Source organism: Dermacentor andersoni, chromosome 2, assembly GCF_023375885.2.
Source record: "Dermacentor andersoni chromosome 2, qqDerAnde1_hic_scaffold, whole genome shotgun sequence".
NCBI classification, from domain to species: Eukaryota; Metazoa; Arthropoda; class Arachnida; order Ixodida; family Ixodidae; genus Dermacentor; species Dermacentor andersoni.
The window spans coordinates 191,980,711-191,999,472 of NC_092815.1; the positions used below are offsets into that span (position 1 = coordinate 191,980,711).

The following is an 18,762-nucleotide window of genomic DNA, read 5'->3' on the forward strand; positions in this document are numbered from 1 at the left end:
CAAGATTGTAGATGTGTGAAATCAAGGGACAAATTATGGGTAGCACATATTTCAATGGTTTCATCTGCATATTGTTGATATCTAAGGCTTTACTGTTACTAATTCCCATGTACACGTTATAAACTTCATTTGCATCAGTAGGCTCGAACAATATAGTGTCACTAAGCTGACTGGGATAAGTGGTAATTGTAATGTCGCTAAGGTCTTGAGATGAAACGTTATTAAGAAAATGCTTGTTAAAGTATTCTGCAAGTGCCCTCCCTTTTATTTTGTTGCCATTTACTAGCATAGATTTTGTGACAGTTATTCGCACGGCGACCTAGGACATCGTTTAAAACTTTCCAGGCAATATCTGGTCTCCTTGAACTGACCTTACAAAAGAGCTCCTGATAATATGATGTCTTCGCTTTCCGTAGCTCACAGTTTAATCGGTTTCTGAATTTTTTAAAGTGAAGGAGTGTATCCCCTGCACGTGTTCGAAGTAACGTTTGATAGAGACGATTTTTGTCCTTTATCATTTTGAAAAGTTCTCTTGTTACCCATGGTTTTCTTATCTTTTTTGTATTTTTCGTGTACGTTTCGAGTGGAAAGTGCTTGGAATAGAAACGAAGGAAATGGTGAAAAAAAAAGGTCGTACGCGTCATTGACATCACTTTTCTGCAGCACACAGGACCAGTCGAAGTTCATAATGTCGTGCTTAAAGGCTTCCAAAGAGGCATCAGTTATGCGCTGCACAGTAACAGATTCTTTAACAGTATTTCGCTTAGCATGCTCATGCCGAAAAACGACGAATACCGGACAGTGATCGCTCACATCACAAGCGATTGTACCAGCAGAGAGCACACTCGTTTCAATGTTCGTGATTATTAGATCTAGTGCCGACGCAGTAGCGCATGTGACACGTGTTGCTGTTTCTATTAAGTTGACAAAACCACAGGAGAGAATCTTCGTGTTGAAATCGTGTACAGTAGCATTATGGTCTAGAATATTAATACTAAAATCACCGCTGCACAAAAACGAACATTTGTTTAGTGACGCATATTCTAGAATTTGGTCAAAATAATCCGTAAAATGTTTCATGTTACCATTTGGGGGGCGGTATACCACTGAAATGATTTGATTTCGATTTTGTATTGTTAGAACTTCATAATCATCGGTAACGTCACTAAGGTTAGGCAGAATGTGGCACGGTTTGCACGCGAGAGTATAGATAGCAACACCGCCACCGCGTTTGTTAGATCTGTTAAGGAAAAACATTTCGTAACCAGGCAGCTGTAGCATCTTGCTATCAGATTGATACCACGTTTCGGTGATCATAAAAACCGTGAATTCGAAAAAGAATTGTTTTAGAAGTAGAACGATTTCTTCTTGCTTGTTGCCTACCGAGCGGGCGTTAATGTGCAAAGCGGTTTCACAGTTTGGGTCTATTAGCTTCACTTGTTGTGGTAGGGCTAATTCGTGATAAGTCATTTTTGTTTGTTTGTTTTGTGATCAAAGAGCAGAACGACGACAGATTTCAATTGCCAGGTGAGCTATGATCATCACCTATTACTGGCTCTGCACGACTGCTTTCCAGCGAGAAGAGCTTGACAAGGTCTCTCTCGCTGGCTATCGGCACAACCGCTGAGCCATCGGATTGTCTCATGAAAATCTTTCCATTCTGTGACCACACAGACTTCCAGTGATGCTCATACTTTTTTTTAACAGCGAAAGCAAGCAGTTTCTTTTGTGCCGGGCAGAGGTGCTCATTGACGTATACAGGTTCAGAATTTTCCAGTCCAATGTCAGCGTTTTTCAGTCTCATCTTCTTGGCTTTCTGCAGGACAGTATCACGTTTGGCTCGAGACCGGCACTGAACTATAATATTTGACTTATCTGCTTTTCGTGTTGGTACCCGATGACAGGATTCAATGTCACATTCTTGAATTGACTCACTGATTGCATTTCCTATCTTTGAGACTATGTCAACCATAGATTCGCTGTCACTTTTGACGACTCCTTCTATTTCAAGGTTCGCCCTTCTTGAATATTGCTCGGACAGAACAAGTCGCTTGTCCAAATCGAGCACCTTTCTTTCCAGACTGGTATGTATTGATTGAAGCGTCTCATTTTCAGCAGCAAGGTTGTTACTCTTAGCGATTTCAACGTTTAGTTTTCCCTCAAGCTCTTTAATTGAGTCATGTGCAAACTCGAGGCTTTTAACTAAGCCTTGCTTTTCACTCTTTAGTTCTCGAATTTCATTTCGCATTTCCCGCTCTATCCTTTCATGAAATAGCTTGATTTCAGCTTTGGTTTCTTCTTTGAACTTTGCGAAATCAGCTTTGAAATCCTCTTTCATTTTTGCCACTTCCTTGCCAGTCATTTTAGAACTTGTGTCCCCTCCCCCTACAGCCAAAGAAAACACACTCAATAAGTTGGCGAACAAAATAGCAAAAGTTGGCGAAACACTTGGCAGCAGCGACAAGCGACTAATAGCAATGCGAATAATGAAATGGGTTCTTTGCACTAACCTGCGATGAAGGCAAGACGAGATTAGGGTGCTTCCGACGCGCTCGTCGCTACTGCCAAATGCCGCAAAAGTCGACGAAGGTGCCTCTTTTGTAAGTGTGAAGGTCACGTGGGAGCCAAAGTAGCAGGTCACTGCGCAGCCGACGGTGGCGCCTTCCCGAACCAGGTGGGTCCAGCGTAGTCCGTGTTTTCACAGCGGCAGGCTACAGATGAATCAAGGCTGGCGCCCAGTGCGGCTGCGTGGGTGTTCCCTGCGATGAAGGCAAGACGAGATTAGGGTGCTTCCGACGCGCTCGTCGCTACTGCCAAATGCCGCAAAAGTCGACGAAGGTGCCTCTTTTGTAAGTGTGAAGGTCACGTGGGAGCCAAAGTAGCAGGTCACTGCGCAGCCGGCGGTGGCGCCTTCCCGAACCAGGTGGGTCCAGCGTAGTCCGTGTTTTCACAGCGGCAGGCTACAGATGAATCAAGGCTGGCGCCCAGTGCGGCTGCGTGGGTGTTCCCTGCGATAAAGGCAAGACGAGATTAGGGTGCTTCCGGCGCGCTCGTCGCTACTGCCAAGTGCTACTGCCAGGTGGCATCCGTAACGAATTAATTTGAGCCTCCCGAACTCTAAACTGCGTGCGGGCTGTTATGCGGGCCAAAGCGGAAAATTTTTTTGTTCATATGGCGAGGAAAATAAGGTGCTTAATTATTGTTGTATTTTGTAACAAAATTTCGCTCGTTCTCACCAGTTTTTTTTTTTTTTTAGTTTTCTTTTCGAAGGGAGCGCCAACAATCCGATATGGCCTCGCACAAGCGAAACAGGTCTGATACCAGGTAGGTGCAGTTGGTGGAGCTAATTTACTGGAATGCAGGTGCGGTTCTTGTCTTGTTGCCTGATGATGCAGCTTTAAGTAGGGATAGTAATTTTATGTTCCCTGTCATGGTTTGTGCAACTGTACAACACCTGCATCTGTCATGCTCGCCCTGTTTTACGGGCTTTGACTGCACATGTAGTTGAACATTATAACTACTGTAGTTCCTCATTTTCCAATGAGTGCAGGTTTAGCATCATATGCTGCTTGTTCGAGTGCTGTAGGCTTGTGTTCAGAATGTTGTACTCTTAAGTGGTTGCACGATACAATTGGCCTGGTGTATTTTCTATTTCATTTTGAGAGGACTTTATATCTTCGCAACAGTGATGGCATGGGAAAGAACTACAGCCCTTCTTACTATAACATCTATGTTGTTTTCAATGTGCAGGTGGTGAAGGGCAGGCGTCTGCTAATCAGGCAGGCTGTAAGCCCAGTCAAACGACCTCGCCAGTTGGTAGCCAAACGCGGCCAACCCAATAGCGACCATGACAAACAAGACCAAACTGAAAGTGCAGAGGGCAATGTTCTGCGTGCTTTAATAATATATGGCACCAACACAGTACTGTAAATTCCTTCACTGGTTACGTGCCAAAAAGCTCACACGTGTTCTAGCGTATAGCGCGCGGTTTGTACAAACGTAATAGCGTACTTACCCGATGTATTCGCTTCTGCAGTCTGCACAGCACTCAGTGTGGCCATTGCGGACTCGCATGAGCCCTTGAAGTTTGATTGAATCGAGACAGCTAAAATTACAGGTTAGAAAAACGCGAAACACGCCTTCCGCCCAGCTAAATCGCCCAAGTTTCGCTTTCGCGCCGGGTCGCATCTCCCGGCGTGGCAGCCCAGGCCTGCTACTTCGCGGCGCTTGGGATAGATGGCGCGACCGGTGCTCATCAATATGGCGGCGCGCTTTGAATTCACGGTGTTCTGGTGTATACCGCGCGGAAAACGTTTACGTACGGTAAAGCGCGCGCATGCGCAGTCTGCGGCCGGTACGGTATTTCCGCGCTTTCCGTACGATAACTTGGCGCTGCTAAATAGAGACGTTTAGCGTGTCCGGTATTCGGGCAAGCGCGGGCGGTTTTCCGGTTTAGCGGGGGCGTCAACGTGAGCGGCCAGATTGGTGGCGCAAAGCTCAACCACACAAACACAGAGCTAATCACTATATTCTGCTTAGCTGCTGGCGTAAATTTTCGACAGTGGCGTAATCGTGTTCACAATTACGTCGCTGCCAAAAATTTGCACGGGTGGCGAAGCAGGATATGGTGAGTTACTGCAGTTTTAGCCATGCGTTTGTCTGGTTGAGCTCTACAACACCAGGCGGCTTCACCGCTCACGTTTACGCCCCGACCATCCGGTAATCCGCCCAAACCGCTCCCGTTTACCGGAATAGCGTACAAGCTAAAAGTCTCTAATGTCTCTAATAGCGTACGTACGTAACAGCTCCAGCACCGTTTACGTACAGCGCATGCGCAGTGTGGTGCACGCAACGCTAACTCTTTGCGTTTGCTGCTTTACGCTATACTAAAACTGTCTACTATTGCGCAGGTGCAGTGAGAGCCGCAGGCGGGGCTTCGCTCGTCGTCTGCTACAGTGCGCCTGGTATTGCGGTGAAGTGGGCTTCAAATTTGCACTGCCTCCGCAGAACGCCGATCGGAGAAACGTTTCTGAATAAACAAAACACTGCTGAGAAGCCTATCAGCTGCTTTTATCCCGTTGCAGCAACTGTAGCAAAGTTTCCTGCGTGCCTGGTGAAGTTGAAACAGACAAATAAGCATACCGGGGAGAAAATGCGCGCCGCGTAATATTCGAAGCGCCGCGTAATATTCGAAGCTTTATACTACTGCTGCAGCACTACGATCCGCCAATATTTTTAATTTTTGGCGTCTTGCTGAGTAGCTGGTAATAAGTGTTGGCAGACGACTGCTGTTGTATGCTGAAATCTCGGCGCAACGAAAATTAATCGGAGCGGAGTAGTAATAGTGGAGGTGGAGCTACATTTTGAGTCTCCTATTTTACCTTCCCACAGATAGAGGTAGACGGCCAGGTAGACTCATCAGCGTATGAAAACAATCACTAAGGTTTACTAGGACCTCAGTCTTCAGCTTTGCATGGCTTGAAGTAGTTGCTCAGAGGATATTTATTAAGGCGATAGCGTTTAATTGTTCCTACTAGCGTCCGTCCGGTAAAATTTAGGTCACGTGACCTTAATATCACGTGACATCACGGTGCAGCGCGTCGTAATGTTACATGATCCCTCTGCCACACTTGCGCCATCTGCTCTTCTCATCTGTCACGAAATGAATTCAAGCGCGGCAAATTAAACTCAGTGGAATGAGTTGCAAACGGCTTTCGCCTTCCCGCAGTTAATAAACATCTAAGTGCCTCCAACGAATTTTACAGTTCACAGGTGGCCGTAGGCAAATATGCCGTGCTGTGTTCCCGCTAAGTTCCAGATATGTGGCTGGCGTATTGAAGCAGGACATCTTGAATCGGGTATGTGGACAATTTAGTCAACTGCCTTTAAATCTGCCTCTAACAGTCCCATCAGGGCTTTCGGATGAGAGCTAAAAGCATAACCTTTTCTTCGGTTTACCGTGACACTGCAACTTCCCGGTTGCGAAATTTCTATGACGAAGTTAATCTATAGACGTAAACCGTCAAGTCACCCAACTGTCTGCCGCCGAGTGCAACTGCTTTCGCGAGTCATTCGGCGATTAAGATTACAAGAACGTTGCCGTATCACCACTGCGGCCCAAAATGTGATTCCCGCCTGTCTAGACAGAGAGCGCAGGCGCGTCTGGACGCTTCAATGTTTTCTGCTTGTGGGCCGCACTAAACCGAAATGTCGATAGTGCCGGAGGACGAAAGACCTGTAGATTTCTGTGTCAAGAGAATGCTCACTGCTGTAAAGAATACTCAGAGATGTGTAGTACTGCAGCTACGACTACTCTGCAACAAGCCTTCGACTCTACTCAACAACGACCCTTCCGCAACATTTTAAAACTTCGATCCTACTGTATGGGCAACCAAAATTCACCATTCGTAAACGAGTGCTCTCATCTTGTGTGATCTCGGGGGAGTGAATATCGACGCTGAATAGGCATGAAAAACTGCGGAGATATTGTCTGAGTCTAATATGAACACTGTAGCAAGGTACTCGTGCAATTACAAAAACAAAAAAGAGGCAAAGGTAAATACCAGTATGCTTTACTTCGCAGATATGCACAAAAAGCAACAACATAAGAAGCTTATTCGGAACATGAAAACGAAACAAGTTCCCGAATACAGTTCTCTTGTTAGCTCAGAAGAAAAAGGAATGGCATAAAAACAACATAAATAACGCAGTCTGGAACCGACGGTCAAGCGAGGCGCGCAACCTTGCAGCCCGTCTCGACGCAAGCGCGACGCTAAGTCCTACCCTTCATGGCCTAGTAGCTCGTAACATCACCGCCGGCATCTACGACAGCTCTCATCCGGCCAGGAAGGGAGTTGTAGAGCGACGTGCACAGGTCAACATTGGCCCTTAATGTTTCCCAGTGCTCTTGGACTGCTCTCCACAATTGGTCTGCCGACAAACCATGCAGGTTTTGACCCGACAACGCAACTTTAATGTTCCCCCACAAGTTCTCGATGAGGTTCTCAGTGATGTTGAGGTCTGGTGATTGTGGAGGCCAATCCATCACGGCGATTCCCCGGTTCTGCAAATACGAGGCAACCCTCTTGGATGTGAGTATTGGGGAGCGGTCGTGCTGAAGAACGAAGTCCATGTCAGGGAACGGGCCGTCTAACAGAAATGGCAAAGCCACATCATCCAGTATAGAGCAGTAGCCCTCCGATGCGAATCGTCCGGGTATTCGGACTAGAAGTCCAAGGCCATCCTTCGTCACGGCGCCCCATACAGTCACAGAACTCCTTCCACTTGCGGCAACTCGTATGAATTCCGGCATATACCTGCAAGAAAGATGGAGTGCAGGTACTATATTTTTGTTTGCTTTGTTGCCGTGAAGAAAACACTGTGTTCTAGTGTCGTAGAAGAAGTAACTGTCTTTTGTTACAACGCACTTGTTTCATGTAATAACAAATTTGCAAATTTGTTATATGCATACATTTCTTATGAGAATCATACACCAGTCATCCGAAACCGATTTTCAAGGAAGGGATGCTTCTGAAGGCATACTATGTATTAATTTTGTTGAGTCTGCAAACGGATCTTGCATTCCTACCAGCTAAGACAATTACCACAAGCAAATGAAAAAAATAAATGGCTTGGCCGCTTTTCAGCGCCACCGTCGTTGCGTCAATCGGCTGCGCTGTCAAGTGGCTGAGAAACAACGAAAAAAAATTGATAATTGATGTGCATTTAAACAGTTATCTTATTGAAAGTGTCATTAGGAAACTTTGCAAATATCAATTCTGAATGCTGCCTACGCGCTTTAACCTGCACATATGCATTTTCGACCTGTAGTTTAGAGTGAGCACCTTGTGCACGGAAAAGTATTGCCCTCCAAGCAGTGCACAATGTCCAACAGAAATTTTTTTTGCGCTGCCCGCAATCAACGCTTGTTGATAAGACAGTGGTCAAAATCGGAACGGGTTGCGCGCAACTGTATTCAAGCTTGTTTTTACTAGCTTTATACACATACACCTAAGCCGGACACATCGATCAGTCTTTGCCCGATGCGGTTACGAAAAATGAGCTGCGGCGCATTTGAAAACTATATTACGCAAAGTATACACATTCATCAGAACGCTAAATTGCAAGCTGAATAATGCTCCTAAAACGTTTTTCAAAGTTTCCACCCATTAATTTATAAGAAAGGTTTAGGAACAAAGCCACATACCTCGTGTTGATGGGACGCCAGACTCGAGCTCTTTGGTCCCATCTAGTAGAAAAAGTAGACTAGTCTGTGAAGACGACGCTCTACCAGTTCTCAACCGACCAATCCGCATGGTCTTGGGAAACTTCAGGCGTTTCGCCTTATTTTGAGCACGCAGCAGCGACTTCTGTGCAGCAGTTCTGCTCTTAAGGCCAGCTTCGTAAAGGCGGCGCTTGATTGTAGTGGCAGAAACATGTTTCAAACCCAGCTCCACTTGCAGCTCCCGTACAGACGTCTATGGATTATCCACCACAGCAGCTACTAGCTGTCTATCTTCTTGATGTGTTCTCACTCTGTGACGAGGCTGCCGAGGGGCATCCTGAAGCCTGCCTTCATTCCGGTATGCGTTAATTATTCTATTCACTGTGTGAATTGCACGATTGGTTTCTGCTGCAATTCGTTTCTGCGAATAGCCCCTCAGACTTAAGTCCACAATTAGCCGCCTTCCGTCCTCCGGCACTCTCGACATCTCGGTTTAGTGCGGCCCACAAGCAGAAAACATTGAAGCGTCCAGACGCGCCTGCGCTCTCGGTCTAGACAGGCGGGAATCACATTTTGGGCCGCAGTGGTGATACGGCAACGTTCTTGTAATCTTAATCACCGAATGACTCGCGAAAGCAGTTGCACTCGGCGGCAGACAGTTGGGTGACTTGACGGTTTACGTCTATAGATAAACTTCGTCATAGAAATTTCGCAACCGGGAAGTTGCAGTGTTACGGTAAACCGAAGAAAAGGTTATGCTTTTAGCGCTCATCCGAAAGCCCTGATGGGAGTGTGAGGCAGATTTAAAGGCGGCTGACTAAATTGTTCACATACCCGATTCAAGGTGTCCTGCTTCAATACGCCAGCCACATACTTGGAACTTAGCGGGAACACAGCACGGCATATTTGCCTACGGCCACCTGTGAACTGTAAAATTCGTTGGAGGCACTTAGATGTTTATTAACTGCGGGAAGGCGAAAGCCGTTTGCAACTCATTCCACTGAGTTGAATTTTCCGCGCTTGAATTCATTTCGTGACAGATGAGAAGAGCAGATGGCGCAAGCGTGGCAGAGGGATCATGTGACATTACGACGCGCTGCACCGTGATGTCACGTGACCTTGTGATGTCACGTGATATTAAGGTCACGTGACCTAAAATGTAACAGACGGACGCTAGTAGGAACAATTAAACGCTATCGCCTTAATAAATATCCTCTGAGCAACTACTTCAAGCCATGCAAAGCTGAAGACTGAGGTCGTAGTAAACCTTAGTGATTGTTTTCATACGCTGATGAGTCTACCTGGCCGTCTACCTCTATCTGTGGGAAGGTAAAATAGGAGACTGAAAATGTAGCTCCACCTCCACTATTACTACTCCGCTCCGATTAATTTTCGTTGCGCCGAGATTTCAGCATACAACAGCAGTCGTCTGCCAACACTTATTACCAGCTACTCAGCAAGACGCCAAAAATTAAAAATATTGGCGGATCGTAGTGCTGCAGCAGTAGTATAAAGCTTCGAATATTACGCGGCGCGCATTTTCTCCCCGGTATGCTTATTTGTCTGTTTCAACTTCACCAGGCACGCAGGAAACTTTGCTACGGTTGCTGCAACGGGATAAAAGCAGCTGATAGGCTTTTCAGCAGTGTTTTGTTTATTCAGAAACGTTTCTCCGATCGGCGTTCTGCGGAGGCAGTGCAAATTTGAAGCCCACTTCACCGCAATACAGGGCGCACTGCAGCAGACGACGCGCGAAGCCCCGCCTGCGGCTCTGACTGCACATGCGCAATAGTTTCTCCGGCGCCCGACAGAGGCGCCCCGCGGAGCGCCGGCAGCCCGGAGCGACATTCTAACTAATGTTGAATTCCAATGGCAGATCCAGATCAAGTTCTTCTGCTCTGTATGGAGCAATCCTATTCCAATGGCAGAATGGGAGCGTGAGGTGAGTGTTCCAATGGCAGATTGGGACCAGCCGCTGATCCCGGATTGCTCCGTGAAGCAAAAATATTTGCTCCGCCGAAATCGGCAGATTTGACCGGAAGTCCTCGTGACGTATTTCCTTCACCCGCCTCTGCTTCCTGTCACAGTCGCCTGTTTCCGGTAGCGGGCAGCTATGGACGACATGGGAAACGTGGACGCCGCTTCGCGCCGTGCGACTTTGTTCGCGCTCCTAGACAGCTCCGACTCAGACAGTACAATTTCTAAGTCGAGTGATGATTCTTCTGACACGGACAGTGAGTGTGACGCTGCTGTGTGCCAACGGGCATTTGATGTGATGTTCCGCCTGCCTGCAAAGAGGCCTAAAGTGATTAGCTTCGTCGAGGACGTCGTTCGGCGATACTCGGACGACGAGGTACCGTACAGCTCTAGGTGGTACTAGTGTGAACAAAAAAAGCCTTTTTCTCCAATGTTATGTTTTTCTCAAGTTCCGCAGGCACTTCCGTCTGTCGCGACCTGTAGCGGAGCAACTGAGAGCGAGATTTGCTGCTTCGACGGCGTGCCCGTCTAGCAGCCACGGCGGAGTGCCCGCAAAATCTGCAGAAACTCACGTGCTGACTTTCACATCGTGAGTTTACTTATGTTTACGTACTTGTGCCCAATCCCCGCGCTGTTTATTGATTGAAAAAAAAAGTTTATTGCTTGATAGCGGAGGTCGCCATCCGGCGCACCCGGGAGGCAAGACATAAGCGCGCTGCTTCTTGTCGAGAATGTGTTTACTAGCGTTGTGCGGCGGCTGGAGTGCAATGGTCTACGTTCCAAGTCTGTCACCATGATGGAACGTAGATTAGGCTGCAGCCCATCCGCGTTGTAGCCGCGAAACACTGGCCCCGCTGTAACGAAGCGTCCCGGCCGCTTGCGCTAGGGAAATGCCGCTTGGAGTTTGTATCGCAGTTGCTTTTTCTTCGTGTATTTTTCACGGTTCTTGCGTAATCGCTTCTACATTGAAGCAGGGTGGAAATATTGTTAACATGTATACCATTCCTGTAATGTCTCCGCTACTGTTCACAGAAACTGCATAACTGGAATATCAAACGTTAAAGTGTTTAGCCTCGCAAAGAAAAGTGAAAAGAGCGAAAATTCATTCTGCTTTAATAAATTGCATAGCAAAAGCATCGCGATTCAGACCGGCGTTCTATCATCCCGTGCAAATTCATTTATTTTGCTAAATATTTGCAGGTATGCAGCCAATAAAACAAGCATGAGGGCGGTGGCAAGCCGCTTTGATCCGTCAGATAGTTCTGTTCACAGAATCCTGATAAGGGTGGCTGACGTTCTCCTCACCATGGGTCCATCTGTTGTGATGTTCCCTTCCAACATGGAAAAACTGTCGAGTGAATTCCAGAAGGTTGGCATTCACCTATTTATAAAAATACTTGTGCTACAGATTGTTTGCACTAGAGTGCATCTCTGCATGTATCAGTGATTACAGCATTGTTTCTCTTTCCACCAGGTGTCTGGAATCCCTGGTGTTGTTGGCTGCCTTGACGGCTCCTATATCAAAATACAATGCCCAGACAACAAGGTCTCTTCCACCTAATGCAACCGGCACCATTACCTTTCAATAACCCTTCAAGCGGTTTGTGACCACAAAAGACGATTTGTTGACACCTGCATTGGAAGCTCCAGCAAAATTCACGATTCGCGAATCTTCAAGCTATCATCACTTTCAAAGAAACTTCCCAAACTGCGAGGACAATGCGTACCACCTGCTTGGAGACACAGCCTATCCCCTCAGGCCGTACCTTCTGACTCCATTCAGAGACTATGGAGCGTTGTCAAAGGCACACATGGATTTCAACTAAAAGTTTTCAGCAACGAAGGTGCTAATAAAAAACAGTTTTAGCAACCTAAAGAAAAGATTCCGTCAACTAATCTACCTTGAGCTCCGCACTGTAGAGTGGCTGACCAAATTTATTATTGCTTGTTGCATACTGCATAACTTATGCATTGAGTGCGGAGATTTGGAGCCAGATGAACTAGATGATGATGTATCACCTCAAGATGTCCAGTGTCATCCACAGTCATGGACCGATGACCTGGATGAGACTGCCGAAGAAACTTTGTTGCGCAGACTGGGAGAAATAAAAAGGAGCAAAGTGCTGGAAGCAGTGCTGCAAAAGTAGTAGTGTTGTGCAACAACTAATGCACTCATGAAAATGGCAGGTGTGTAAGGAGTGTAATAAATTGCTGCATTTGTTGTAATGGTTCCTTATTATGTATAGTTAGCACTGCATGGGCCAGTGTCTTGGGCCCGGCTGGAGCCCAAAGTGCCATGTGTCCCGATCCCGGTACAGTTCTGTTCTTTCCATTATCCCTTGAGCCTATACGAAGCGAGGTCAAGTTCTCTGTTATTATGAAGAAACTGTCATGCCATTTTTATTGCTTTATTATAATGGCGTCAGTTTTTAATTTGACAATTTAGGAATCCTAAATTGTTATGCAAAATATGCAAATTTGAACTCTACTTTTGTTTCAGTACTGTACATGTGCACCGTAGGTAATTCTCTCGTCAGATTGGAGTGTGATCTGCTCGTGAGTTCACGTAAATTTGCAGGGAACCCATCTATAGGGATAGAAAAACATACAAGGCTACGAACACGAGGGTTCAGCCACTTAACGTATGAAAATATAATTCAAAAGAAAAATTCACTGTACTATACTAAATACAAATGAATGAGCAGCACAGCGTGCTAGGTAACAGAGCTTTGTCAGTAGAAAAAAATACGAATTTATTATTACATTGCACATACGTCCCAACCACTCCGACACGAGTGCTAGTTAGCTTAGGGTAACCCCAAGACACGTTTGAGCAGTTCCATTTTGTGTTGGTGTCGTTCAGCTTTTTGTTTTCTAATTTCTTCTCTGTACTTTTTATTTTCGTCATGTCGCAACCTTCTCTCTTCTTCACGAGCAGCCTTTTGCTCTTCTTTTAACTTTTGAAGGCGCTCCATCTCTTCAAAAAAAAGTTTTATTTCTTCTGCTCTTGCAGTTGACACTCGTGCACTCTTTGCATTAGACAATTTCTTCATAGAATATGTAGAGCCTTGTGAGGACCTTGGGTGCGATTCCTCCAAAACACTGGCAGGTTCATCAGTGGTGTTGTCGGTGCTGCCTTGAGAACAGAGTGACAGTGATGAGGAGGAGGGGCTGTGTCTCGCCTTTTGTGAAACTATCCCATGGCTGTCACGTAGCTCTGCTGGTTCCAGGCTGTCATCAAGCCAGCGAATTTTTTCAACTTCGTCCTCAAAAGGCACTGGTGTTGGGGAGTTCCCAGACTTGGTGTTGTGTGCCACTGCTGTCTTCTTACGCTTCATTACTGTCTTGTAACGTGTGCAGCATTGGTCTGCATTCCTCAGCACTCCAAGAGTTTCCTTGAGTTTGAAGGCTATCATTGACCACATTTCCTTTTTGTTTCGGAATTTTTTCACGGGTCCCACTCGTCGAAAGTATTGTTCATAATAATCTAAAAGTAATTTCGTTTCCCCTACAGTCCACTCACAACCACGGCCTGCAAACATGAAAAACATAAATCAGTATGACACTCCCTAGCATAGTATAGCTCCTAGTTTTGTAGTACATTAGAATTTCCAGTTCATAGCAGTTCCAGAACTGCAGCACAAGATTCATCAAAGCACCAACTTACCACGGTTACAACTTTTTGCACCTTGACATTGTCCTGAAAAAAATAATAGGTATGAAGCACGATTACAAATGAAATTCCGTGCTTAGCAGCCCAACACCATAGCCACCAAGGAACCACAACGGGTCGATATTAGCATGTTGAGAAATGTAAGCTACATAGTTTAATTCCGCTTGAGGTCTTCAGAAATATACTGCACTCCACTTCATTCACTGACGTATTGCGCATATATTTGGTTGCTTGTGGTTAATGTGCCCCATGCTGCAAGGGTACATTCTTACCTTGACTGGGTGTTAGTGCCACCTCAGAGGCTGAATTCGTCGAGCAAGCACCAGAGGGGCCTATATTTTTCGAAATCGATCTGTGAGGTCCAATTATCATTTCAATTTCGCAACAGCATTATCACGAGTCAATGAAACACTTCCTACAAACGGCTCATAGCTGCGTCAAAGCTGACAGCTTGCGGTACATACTGTGATACAGCTCTAGGCAGTAACCGTAGTTTCTGCTTACTAAATGCAGCCTACATTCTCCCTACCTTGTCAGATAAAGTATGCTCTGTCCCGCAAAATACAGCAGTACAGTGGAAGATGCCAGTGCTGAGCGGCGGCATCCAACTATTGGCTCACCGCCTGACGGTCGCCTTGATGTCATGCTTTTCAGACTTATTCGAACTCTGTAATTCGTAAATAACGAACGTTGAATTGAAAAAAAAACTGCTTTGTAGTCGATACACGCGACGTCTACACAGAAAACTAATGACCCTTTGGCGATAAACAACTTCAGCGGCAATGCCGCGTTCGTAATCCCTTTGTGTTCACATCTGTTCAGCGCAGAGAGACCGTAACATGAACACGTACTTTGCGTTTCCGGCACTCCAGAAATCATAGAATTTACCAAAACACTCACTGCTGGGCTGGCATTCAAAAACTCAAAGCGGCCGGAGTGATCCATTATTTCGGTGCGTCCGAGCGCTCAAACACGTGCGATTCTCGTGCGAAATACCGGAAGAAAAACAAGCGCATGGAATGCTGGGATGATCCGCATAAGTGGATGGGTGCTACAGGGGCGTAGCCAGGGGGGGGGGGGGGGGGGCTTATGGGGCTTCAGCCCCCCCCGAAATTTTTTCGTGCTGTCCATTCACCGCCGACCAAAGCAAGCCCCGGCGCCGGAAATCATTCTGGATTTTGTCTAGAACGTCTTTTTCACGCTCAAAAAGCCATTTCACCGCGAAAATTGCCAACTCGGGCTAGATTTCGCGGCAACGCCCATGCACCGGGAGTCACATAACGCTAGCAGCCCCATCCGAGCACAAAATTTCAAGGACCTTTTGATGGCGAACGGGCTGGCGCGGCATCTCGCGGAGGCCGCGGAATCTACACTCTATCATGGAGTCTACGGAGCGCGTGGATGTCAATTCCGAAACTTTATGGGTATAAAGTTCTCATAAACTTTTGATGTGAAAGGTGCATTGATATTTCAAAACATGTGCTTTAGATTTTCAATTGCGGAACTTTGTAAGTTTAATGTTCCCATAAATATTTGACGCCAAAGGTGCATTAACTTTTCCAAAGTAACACATCGGGCCATACAACGAGACAAGCCAAATCAACACACTATCCGACAAGTTGCACAAAGCCCGCAGCGAGGCCCGATGGGACGAAGCGTTGTGGTGGTTCATTCCTGCCGTCATGTCACGTAAAAAAATATCAACATATTTTTCACCCGCACCAAAGCATCCAGTGAAGACACAAAGCCAGCCAAGGTAACTACGTTCTTATTTATTTTTTCTACTTTGACTTTTAATCGCGAGGACACATTGATCCCCTTCAATTTTTTTGTTCTCGCTCCCCTGCCCGCGGGCTGCGAGAGCCAGCCAGAGCGCATGCCTTTTTCTCGTGTTGCCCCGACCACCGCGCGGCGCACTTCGGTGCACATTCGGTTTTCTCTGGCCGAGTGCATTTTCGTCTGGCAGTTTTAGACGCTTTCTGGCTAGCTGACGAGAAAAAGAAACAATGGTCGCTCAACGCCATCACTGCGGGGACGACGGATTGCACCGCGTTCGCCTGAGCGCAACCTCTCCTAAATGTCTTGCCTCGCCGGTGTAGGATACCGAGCAGTATGCGCATGGTTCTTGGTGGACCAAGCGTCTCGTGTTTTATTCAATATTCCTTTAATAGCCACATTAGTTGCCCAAAGTAGGCATTCGATTGTGACCAACATACTTTCCTTTGCGTTTCTTTTTCATTATGGTGCCCCCGCCCCACAAAAGGAAAAAAAGAAAACGTTGAGGCGCAGCGAATTGCCGAGTGGTGAAAGTTCTATTTTGTTACTTATTTTGCGGAAAGTAATGGGCCATGGGACGCTTCAGCTGCGGATACTCTTATTATATTATTGCAATAGCAATTATATGGAGACTCTAGGCGCATTCCTGCCGTCGCCGTCGCCCTCATGTTCCGCATAAATTCTAAGGGCGATAACATCGTGACCGTGCACCGCATGCTGTGTGTGCGAGTGAAAGCATGTGGGGGGTGAGGGAGAATGGGTGAGCCGACGATGGTGGCTCAGTCTTGCGTGCGCAAGGGAGAAAAGTGAGGAGCAAGCGCGCCGCCTTCGGTCGCGCACAATACATCGGGGGGAGTGGATGGAATGGGGGCGGGATCTAGGATTCTGTGAATCTGTGATTGCGTAACATGTTTATTTGCGTTGTTTGACCCATTATATAGCGTGACTCTTTCTTAGATACGTAGTTTTATTGGAGACTTATACGTATGTTTTGTGTATACGTGCAGTGAACTATGTTTCCAGTGGCACTTTTTTGCCCGTTATCAAGCTGTGTCTTCGCATTTGTATATTCCATTGTATCTTCGCATTTCTAATGTACGAGGGCAATCAAATGAAAGTGAGCCTACCCACCCCGCGCAATTATGGTTCTGTTCATTATCTGCAAGGCCTGCGCGTAGCACACAGGCATCTGTGATTTACAAAAGTGACACGCAGGTTTGAGGATAAATGTTCTTTAACGCTCTCATACACTGGGATGAACATGGTTGCGTGACGTAATGGACACTCCAGAAGTGGAGCAGCGTAGTTCCGTGAGGTTTTTGACAGCTGAAGGTGTTTCCCAAAAAGAAATTAAGTCACCGTATGGCTGCCGTGTACGTCGAACATTGCATTTCATTGGCCACTGTGAAGCGTTAGAACAAACGGTTCAAAGAAGGACGTGAAAGTTGCAAAGACGATCCCAGACCGGGCCAAAGCCATCGTGCAATCACACCTAACAAAATTGCAAAGGTTGATGAGCTGATGACACAAGAACAGAGGATAAGCATCGATGAACTGCCAGAGCGTGTGAACATCGCTCACGGTTCGGTTCGCCGTCACCGTTCACGCCGTAATTCATGAACATTTCGGCTATCGGCTCTTGTATGCGCAATGGATGCCCAAGATTTTGGACCACCGCCAGAATACGGAGATGTTCGGCGCTGCCTTCACTCATCTGATCCGGTATGACAATAAGGGTGACGATTTCTTGTCTGCAATTGTGATCGGAGACGAACCATCATGCCACTACTACGAGCCTGAATCACGACAGCAAATCTTATAATGGAAACATTTGAATTCACCACCCCAAAAGAAAGCAAAGGCCATCATTTCCGCCGGACAGGTATTGTTGACTTTTATTTTTCGATTGTCAGGGGCCATTACTGATAAAATTTGCTAAATCTTGAGAGACTATCAATTGTTTCCGATATTGCTAAACGCCGGATCGGCTGCGTGTCGCAATCAAGAACAAACTACGTGACAAATTGACGAATGGGGTCATCTTGTTCCACGACAATGCCCGTCCCTACGTCGCTGATGTGGTTAATACAAAACTGGCAAAGTTCAAGCGGGGAACGCTGCAACATCCGCCAGACAGCTCAGACCTGTCGCCTTGCGACTTCCCCATTTTTGGGCAACCGAAAAAACAGCTCAAGGGAACCAGATTCGTCTCGGACGATGACGTGAATGTCAGTTGCAGACGTTTTGAAGCAGCAACCCAAGCAACTCTATGAGACGGGAATTACGCGACTCGTTTGTCAATGGGACAAATGTCTGAATGCAAATGAAGGCTACGTTTAAACAAAGTACCCCATTTTTCATATATTCGCACTGGCTCACTTTCATTTGACTCATCCTCGTATATTCTGCAAAACTCCTGCTTTTTATACGTGCTCTCTGTTGCGACTATAATTTCGGTGCAATTACTCACGATACACGACCGGTGACAGCTGCTCCTGCGTAATACATTGGAACAAATGACAGCGTCATTGAGATTTTTCACTGGCCGTTGCATATGTGCAAGAATGTAAACAAGGATCTTGAATGACAAAGTTTCATTAACATATTTGTCCTCAACTTGTTCATTTCATGGCCTTTACATTTTTCATATCAGCGGCATGGAATGCTTTGGTGGTTTTGAACTGATGTAGTTCTAAAGTTCGTGTGATATTTTCTTTACTTATTAAATAGACGAAAAACATGGAAGCATTGACACCAGTTATGTTGGGCACAATTTTTGGCACATACGAGTATAATATTTTATGAAAAGAATACATATTTTACTTGTATTGACAGTGCGTAGCGTTCAAGAATTCGTTTGCAGCATCTTTGGCAATGATAATGCAGTTATTATTCATGTATTTGATCCATAGGCAAATTGTTTAAGACGAAGCTTTAGCTCGGGCCGAACTCCGACGTGGCCTATTCAGATACATGTAAAACGTAGAAACGCTTTTCTGAGATAACTCCTGAATTGCTTTTAATGAAATTTGTCGCATTTCAGAGAGTAAGTTAAATTCTAGTGTCTGTTGGAAGCGGAATTTCGATTTAGGGCCTGAACTTTGTTTAAAAT

General features: G+C 46.1%; 1 pseudogene; it reads left to right on the top strand.

Moving 5' to 3' along the window:
- The first annotated feature begins 11,507 nt into the window (after positions 1-11,507).
- Positions 11,508-12,394, top strand: LOC140215868 (putative nuclease HARBI1; annotated as a pseudogene).
- Positions 12,395-18,762: the final 6,368 nt, after the last annotated feature.